This window comes from Lichenostomus cassidix, chromosome Z, assembly GCF_008360975.1.
Source record: "Lichenostomus cassidix isolate B80296 chromosome Z, HeHo_3.0, whole genome shotgun sequence".
NCBI lineage: Eukaryota > Metazoa > Chordata > Aves > Passeriformes > Meliphagidae > Lichenostomus > Lichenostomus cassidix.
This window is the reverse complement of record NC_139511.1, coordinates 12,513,315-12,522,335: the sequence shown is the minus strand read 5'-3', so window position 1 is coordinate 12,522,335 and position 9,021 is coordinate 12,513,315. Positions and strand designations below refer to the sequence as shown.

Sequence of the window (9,021 nt, the reverse complement as noted above, 5' to 3'; positions counted from 1 at the left end):
TTCTTTTCTATACCTACTCAAGGTAGGACAACAATGTGACCCAGACAAATTGTGGGAGAAAAAAGTACCTAGTTTAATTAATTTAATAAAAATCTCTAGCATTGAAATAAAATCAACAAACACTGTGGTACCTTTGAAAATTATGCAGAATATAATTCTACCTTGTCTGGGCAAAGTAATAATATAAGCAGATTGTGTGAAAGCATCCAACTCTTGTTGGGACAAATGAAAGAAACAGCAGCTATGCTCTAGCTTACAAATCACTATTAGTGCTTTGAGTAAGATATGCAGATATCTTTCTGATAAATGGCAGAACCATATGAACTATGCATCACATAATTTTTGGGCTTATCACATCAATTTGAGCACCTGACTTTATTGAAGTTATTTCCACTACTCCTGATCACAGAGCAACTTCATACAGCATTTTTAGATGATATGAAGAAGTTGTAAACAGCTTCTTCCCCTTTTTAAATGTCCAAAGCAAACAATATTTTTTTAATTCATACTAGAAATAAAAATCCCATTTTAAAACCTTGCTTGCTTCAACTTTGCAAAAATAAGGAAAAGCATTTTACTCACTGGGGAAGAGAAACGTGGTGTCTTAATATGATTCAGTCTTTACCTTTTGATAGATCCAGGGCACGAGACCTTAAATCTATATTTTGCTCTGTTTGAGCTATTTCCTCAGAGTTTCTTAAGTGAGTAAGGACACCAAGATGGCTTCCAAGGCAGAAATCCCTGTCAGAGATGAGTATTCCTGTTTTCTTCTGTGTCCTGGTATCTCAGCTGAGGCAGTAGAAAAGACGTAAAATATATGAGGCCCAAGCAGAATTCATAGTATGGATGTCTAAAGATAACCGATGTAAGTCACTTATATATTTCTATATATATAGATAATTATATGGAAATATATCTATCTATATATTGCCACTCGTAATTAATGTGGCTATCTATCAAACCTTCTTTCTGAAAAACCTTCTTATTGTGCCCACTCTTACTTTCTTTCCCTTTCTTTCAAACATTTCAGCATGTAGCAATAGCCAGGTGAACAGTACAGTACAGCCACTACAGACACAAGTTACATTTTGCACTTTATTTGATCGACTATCTGCTTCATAGAAAGGATTAGAAAATTTATATTACAGTCTAAGGATCCCATTTTATGTCTCACTTTTTTGGAAAGATGTTTAAAAAAACATTTTAAAAGGGATTTTTAAGTACCAGTAAACCATTTCAGTGCTAAAATTGTTGGTTTTGTAGCAATGGAAACCCCAGGAAAGCATCTTCTCTTTCTGTCTCTTTTGTTCTTTAAATTTTATTTATAGCCTTACAAAATATTTGCATTCATGTAACCCACCCTTGCTAACTTGACAGAAGATTAATGATATCACGGTGTTCTTGAGAATAGAAATGTGTCTACCACCCTGGTGAATTATCTCTCCTTTTGCACATTAGAAGTGAGATGGGAACTACACTGGAGAGAAAGGACAGCGTGCCATGCAGAATTGGCATGCAAGCACCTGTCCCCCCACTGCTAATTACGACATGCCAGTCCTGTGATGGTAATCAGCACTTCCACTCTTATGCCTCCCTGATTATTTGGGACAGAGCCTAGCTCCCCCCCTGTCAGCTCAGAAGACGCTAAACAAGTGTGCCAAATAATGAAAGGAGGGTTGCACTGTCATGAAAAGGCACCAAAAGGACAAAGATTTAAAAAATACATTCTGTGTGTGCAGGACACCTATGGAGCAAAATCTGAGATTTGGTCCCAGTGGGATTTCTTTACTCTGGGAGTCATTTTGTCTAATCTCTTCATATAAGTTCCCTGCAATAACACAACTGAAAAGTGTGTTCTAAATTAATTTCTTTTTTTTTTTCAATCTCCTGGAGCCTTTTTTAGAGCATGTTTTTTTGGTGGTTTTAGGATTTGCTTGTCTGGAAAGGGAAGGAGAATATTCTTGTCTATTTCCCATATTCTTGTCCCTTTTCCTTGTTACTAGCCCCTGCTTTTTGCTTGTGGATGGTTTCATTAAAAACACACCAACTTTTTCCTGCCCTTTTCTTTTTTGTGAACCTGGTTCCAGTTTTTCCCTCTCTCTCTCGCTCTCTCTCTCTCTCTCTCTCTCACTCACACTTCCTTTGACCTTTTCCTCTCTTATTCTCTCTCTTTTCTTTGTCCACATTGGCAATAGTCTTTAGCTTATGCTCTTTCATGAACCTTCTTCTTCTTCTCATTTAAATTCTCTGGACCTGATTTACAGCTGTTGTAATCTTCCTACACCCATTTGCACATGTGCAACACAGGTTTAAAATACTACCATTTTCATTTATGCTGCTTGTAAATGTCAACAAAGGAGAAAACAGAACCTGTCTTTCTCAGAGTGAATCAGCAAACTTTCAGGAGTGTCAGATACATATGAGCAAAGTCTGTGTGGGTCACCAGTTACCCCTATTCCATGGCTGATTTCTCACACACCCTTATGCTATTGCTTAACCCTCTAGCTCTTCATTGTTCTCAACAGCTCCTTTAATCCAGATTTTTCTTTAAAAGAGAGGATGTTTCACTTTGATTTTGGGGATTTTATTTTTTACTCTTTTATTTTTTTTATTTTTTTTACAGCTTCCAGACCCTTCGACAACTGAGCTAAAAATACTCACATGGACTCAGGTATCCACATGTGGAGTTTACCCTCTCATGCAGCAAGCAGCACAAGAGTGACTGGAGATAGAAAGAGAAACCTTACATATATATTCATTTAATAAACTAAGCTACATTGCATTTTGCTTATTCTAGAGCTTTTCTGAATTCATTGAAACAGCTGATGACCTTAGAGGATCAGGGGTTTTGGTGACATTCTGACATTGGGGTCAGATGTACTCTAAAAAATCTCCCTATTTTTTAATTTCCAAACCACTTTAGAAGTAAATAATTAAAGCAGGAAGGCAGAGCTGAACATTTAAGTGATGAAAGTCCAGCATCAGATTGAGTGCTGGTACAAGCCTTGCTGTTCCATTGCCACTCCTGCTCAAGGCACATCACAAGCACAGCAGGAAGCAAGCTCTTTAGGAGGGCTCAAGTATGTGTCACCTCACCCTCTGCTCTGGTTCTGGGGAAAAAACAGCTCCAAATATCTCAGTAAATAAACCCCACAGCCCATGAGAAAACCTTACCTAACATGCTATTAGGTCTTTTTGCCACCATTTCCTTGTCAAGCTGCAGCATCCCTTTAGATATTCAGCTGTTGCACGTTTCACCACAGGCTGCTTTACAAAGATGCTCATTTCCATATGTGTCCCTGTGATAAATTTTATCAGTGCTCAACTAGAAAGTTTTCAACCAGACAACTGCACAGTGGGTTTTTATCTGCTGTGGCACACCCCAACCAAAATACCTTTTTTTTTCTTTTTTTTTTAATTAATCTTATTTATATTGTGGCATTTATGTGCCTAGATGTCGGACTCAGAAGTTTTGCTCCCAGAGGAAGCTTACATGGAAACAGGGGGCCTAACAATGAAATAAAAATATTACTGGGATAAAAGAAACACAAATCGTAATTAAAAACTATTAGCAGCTCTCTGCTTCTAAGCAGCAAAAATGTGATATCTGCTTTTTCACTTGTCTCTCCAGTTGCACTCATGTACACAGCTGTCTGAGGTGGCAATGGGATAATTTTCTCTACATTTTAATTTACTCATTTTAAGTAACCACTGATGTCAGTAACACCTTCATTTAATAGAACTGCTTACCAGATACTGATCAAATTAAAAATTGAAGGACATTTTTGCCTATGACCAATGATAGCTTAATATGGATCTTTCTGTCCTATATTTACCTTTTTTTTTTAAATCTTATTTGAATTTGATTTTTAATACTCCTTTAGAAGCTTTACAATCTATGGCACTTGTCAGAATACATATTTAGTGTTTCTTCAATGGTCTGTAATCATTCTATTTTAGAGTTCATAAATTAAAATATCTTCCTGCAAAGCTCCCTGAGGTTTGTCTGCCAACAAAGGTATTTTAAACAAGATGAAAAATAACAAATAGTAGCTTTCCAGTATCCATAAGAAAATTTTAAAATATGATCTGCAGGATTAATTTTACCTTCTTAAAGTACTTTAGGTTTTTTCTAAATGGAAATAATTCAGTTAATTTTTTTTTCAAGTTTCCTTTCTTATAATTTATCATCCAAGGAAATATATGACAAGTAAGATTTTGCCAGGTGTCCTCTGAATTTTAAGGCAACAAATATATAGTAAACTCATCAAAAAGGAAACAGCTGTTCAAATAATACCAATTTATTTCTAAGTTGGCATCATCCAAATGAACAAGTTGCTAATGTTATTTTAAGATTCCATCAAATTTATGATGGGCTATTGGGGGATTTTTTGTTCTTGTTCTTATGATTTGTTCAATTGGAGTTTTAAATTGGATTCCTCAACAGTCAACATTTTTCACCTAAGAGCTGCTATGGTTCTGAGGTAGTATACCAAAACATATATTCTTCAGATACCAATATGCATATGTGTGTCTGCATAAATATATTTAACTCAATAAAAATTCCCCTAAAACACCGCATTGTTTAGCCTAACCTGGATATGAATTTACCCAGTCTACCTCCCATGTTTACCCAAGTGATTAGAAATTTCTCTTGGGCAAAGAGTGCAGGTTTTCTAAGCTTCCATGGAAGTTTTTATAAGTTTGCTTTTAGAAGAAAAAGATAATTTTGTCTTCTTATGCTATTAATTTCATTTTTTTTTAATAGATAAAATTTTTCTATTTGTCCTTCAGGAGAAACTGGATAAATAAATGAAAAAAATATTCCCACTGTCCAGATGGTTTTGGACAAGCATTCAGTAAGGGATTTCAACTTTAAAAAAGTGGCCCTACTGACTAGGAGGGGAATTATCCTGTAGGAAGGCGCATATTTAGGTTCCCTACTAAAGCAGGAGATGCAGTGATCATTACTGCTAGTGGATAACAAATAACCAACAAGGGTTAGGCTAATATCAATGGAAGAAAAGTAAAAATTAAGAATCTTGCTGGAAAATACAAAAAGGATGTCTTTTTAAAATTTCAGTACACTTGTTTAGGGATAGATGCTTTAGAAACAGAGTCTGAGATGATTCAGTTGATTTTTGATGCATGGCATCCTGGAGTCATCTTTATTTTCCTATCTGGTGTAAGACCACACAACATGGCGATGAACACATCCTTAAACAAAACAAAATATCTGTAAACTAGCACCAGATTGAACAAATAAAACCTGGGGGCTTCCTTTTCAAAATTCCTGTTCAAAGCAGGAATTGTCGGGGAATGCGAACTTATATAGTAATGAACTCATGGTACAAAAGAAGAACTTACCACAATTCAATCTCCAAACAATAGCAAATTTCGTGGGCTTGATCCTCAGGGCTGCTGGACACTTTGAACAATTTCTATTTGACTTCTAGGGGACAAGAAAATAGTCTGGACTTCACAGGACTGAGCCACATGTTTAGAGTGAGTACACTAGAGGCATCCAGGAGATCTAGCCTGAAACGCTGGATGATCTTCTTAGCCACAGCAAGACTTTGGATATTAGATCTTGAGTGCTTATTTTAAGCTTGGAGAACTTATTCATGGAAATCAACCTGGAAACCTTCCCTAAACCCACCTTTGGTTGCCACTGACTTACATTATTTAACTACTTTAAGATACTCTTGGACAATTAGGGAATATGAACCAAATCTGAAATTTTTGCTTATTCTTTTCACCAATAAAATGCTGAATGTGTCTCAATGGAAGAAAACAGGGCAATCTGCATCTTATAACAGCTTTGCTTGTTTGTCTGTACCCTTTGGCAAAGGATTTTTTAATAAGCTTGAGCCTAACAAACTTTGTAAGTTGTAATAGAAAAGTATCAAATGTCCCTCAACAGTGGCCTTAGGGGAGGAAACAATTTTGATAGATATTATTTGTAAAGTCTTTAAGGTAGGCACTAAAAACTGGTCCCTTTTTTGTGTTCAGCATCTAAAAGATGTATTATCTATGAGCTGGAAAGAAGTATTTCATAAATTTCGGAGTCTTTCACCTAATTCAGCCCTCAGTTACGCTGTCTTTCCTCTAGAAATCAATAGGAACTCTGCAGCTCTCAAAATCAAAACTATGTTATCTTAATATTGTAAATATAATCTGAATGGACTCAATGAGCACTATGGATGCCTTCCAACTTGAGCTGTTCTATAATTTCATGTCCCCTATGAATATGATGATGATGATGAGGAGGAGGATGAGGATGCTGGCGATGATGCTAATCCATAATCTTCCTGGGTTTTATGAAAGGCAGCAAGATATTTTATCTTCTAGTCAACAGTGAAATTTATAAAACATGAAAAACACATACATTTCCAAAAAGAATGTACTACATCAGAGCAGAAAGGTCCACTAGAAACCCTGATAGGATTCTAATATTTAATTCAGAAAATAGTGGGATCATATGAATGATAAAAGAGTTATGAACTACAGTAATAAATGACAGGCAAATATGAGTCCTAATTTCAGAAATATTTTGAGATTTAGGCCAGTGATGTTAGCAAAGCATAAGTGTGATGTTTGAGTATCAGAGATAAAGGAACGCAAAATATTGTAGTTGAATGTCAGATATGGCTGAAATGCAGAACAAACAAAACACAGAAGATTTGTCCTATATTTGCCCCTCAATGTGTATTCATCTATTTGTGGAATATTTATGTTATTCTTATTAATATACATGTGGGAGATTTCTCCTAGAGTGGTTATTTGCAAACCATCTACAGCCTGTGATTTCTATCTAATGCCTAGAAAAGCATCAGAGAACAAAATTGCAATACATTGAATTCATGGGTTTTGATAAAATTTTTCTAGCTATGCAGCACAAGGTCTTCAATTACATACAGTATCTCAGATGTTCCCTCTTAAAAAATAGCAGTATATTATAGACAAATGCAGCTGTGTTTGGAGCCCCTTCTGAGCTGCATATGAAGTCTATAAAGCAACCATCTTTCACTTCTTGAAAATTACAATGCTAATTAAAAACTGCCTGGTTGATTTCTGGTTGCATTAGTAAATGAAGAAGACTTTATTCCACTAAAATCATTTTCTGAGGGATAATATGTATGCTTTTTTCACAACAGGATCCAGATAGAAGACTGAAATTATTGTCTCTCTTTCCAATACTTCTTTGTTGTTACTTCAAGGTTTTCTTTCCAGTTCAGGACCTTGCAACTTCTAAAATTTTTCAGCAGCATTTTAAAGATAAACAGATTGACTCCAGATTGTCTGCCAGTATTCTATATCCTGTGTTAAAACTGATGATATATGGATGAGAAGAGATGCAGGTAGAACCTAAAACACATATGGTCAACATATATTGTATTCACAGGAAAGAATTCTGTAGCAATGTGGTTTTTGAGGATTCCATGCGGCTTTTCTTTGTTCCCCTGCCCTGTATGTTATTGGCTGGCTTTGAAATATGCACCCTGCTTTACCCGAAATCTACTGGTGTGTTCCCCCCGCCTATCTTCCCCTCAGACCTCCCGGGATAGGCTCTGAGAGAGCCAATCCCTCCCCCTTCTCTTCCCTTATAAGCCGATGCCTGTGTAAGCTTGTGGTCTCCATCTTCGAGCCTGTCAGCCCTTACTCCCTCCCCCACTTTCCTCCCCCTTTCCCTTCCCTGCAGCCCACCTAAGGACCCTAATAAACTTCCCTGGCAGACCCGGAGATGGCGTCCAGTACGTTCTTTTGTCTCACTACATTTCCTGCTAGAATTTCTGTGGCCAGAGACTAATGCCACACGGCGCACACCCCGAGGCCACCCGGCCCGGACGTGGGGGAGATACACACAGCGAGGACCTCATTTTGTGAGGCCACCACCTCCTGCCGCCCTCCCGCAGAGAGAGACATCAGAATTCAACATTCAGTAAAACACTCTTGTCTTTTGAATCTATTGGCTTAAACTGCACACTCTCCCTCACTGAAAATATAGCATAGTCCTTTTTACCTGTATTTTTTTCACTGCAAACAATAAAAGATAGAAATCATTTTAAGAAATGACAGAACATGGGAACTGCTGATCAGTGACATTATTGTGAAAAGTATTTCTTAGGTGTCTCATCACTCAGTCCTAAGATCCAGTCCTGGACAGATCCAGTCCTCAGAAAGTTACCTGCACTCATCAGCATTGACTAGATGGGATGTGAAATCTCACAGTTTTGCCAAAACACGTGATCATGTGATCTCATGGCTTAATAGAACCATCACATATCTTCTCCAGTAGCACCACAATCCATTCAGTTCACAATCTTCCCAGCTCCATCGTGTCAACCTCCCACTTGCTTTTCATAAATTGGTGTGAATTTATATTTTTATATGACTGGTGATATATTGGTCAAAAGTCCCACCTTTTTTTTTTTTAAATATTATTGTATTCAAAGCAGCAGTATTTGAAAGAATGAGTTTTGAATACCTCCTCTGATTTTGGTCACTCCAACACACCAAGTGGCAGTGTTCTTCTGTTTGTTCTTCTTTCACCAATACAAGGAAATGGAGGAGTGTGGAGATTAGGAAATCTAACTTTCACACTAAAACTAAATATGAAGTAACTATTACGATATCTTCTGCCTGATGATCTGAACCGCAACCATACTTTCTGAACTAAAAATCATCCACTCCCGCCATCTGAGTTCATCTTTGCAAGTCCAAACCATGACCACACATGAGTAAACCACCATCAAGCTGATGGTGAAGGTAACAAATATTATGATTATAATGCCTGCAATAACTGATATTTGTGGCAGATAAACAAATCTTCTAGTTTAGTTTGTTTCTAAACTAGAATTCACAAAGTTCACTCTAAAAAATGTGCATAATATTAGACTGCTTCAACACATGGAAAAGGTCCATTCACATTTTGCATATATGTTTGCACATTTGCTTTATTAAATCCAATGATGATATCATTCACCTATAGCAAGATAAAGCTCATCTGGATGACAAACA

General features: G+C 36.8%; 1 long non-coding RNA gene across 1 annotated transcript; it reads right to left on the bottom strand.

The window, feature by feature from the left end:
* Positions 1-360: 360 nt before the first annotated feature.
* On the bottom strand, positions 361-3,318 carry LOC146424402 (uncharacterized). The gene is made up of 2 exons (XR_014846684.1): positions 3,175-3,318; positions 361-789 (listed from the first exon to the last, which is right to left on the bottom strand). It is a non-coding gene; the product is annotated as an uncharacterized LOC146424402 (long non-coding RNA).
* Positions 3,319-9,021: the final 5,703 nt, after the last annotated feature.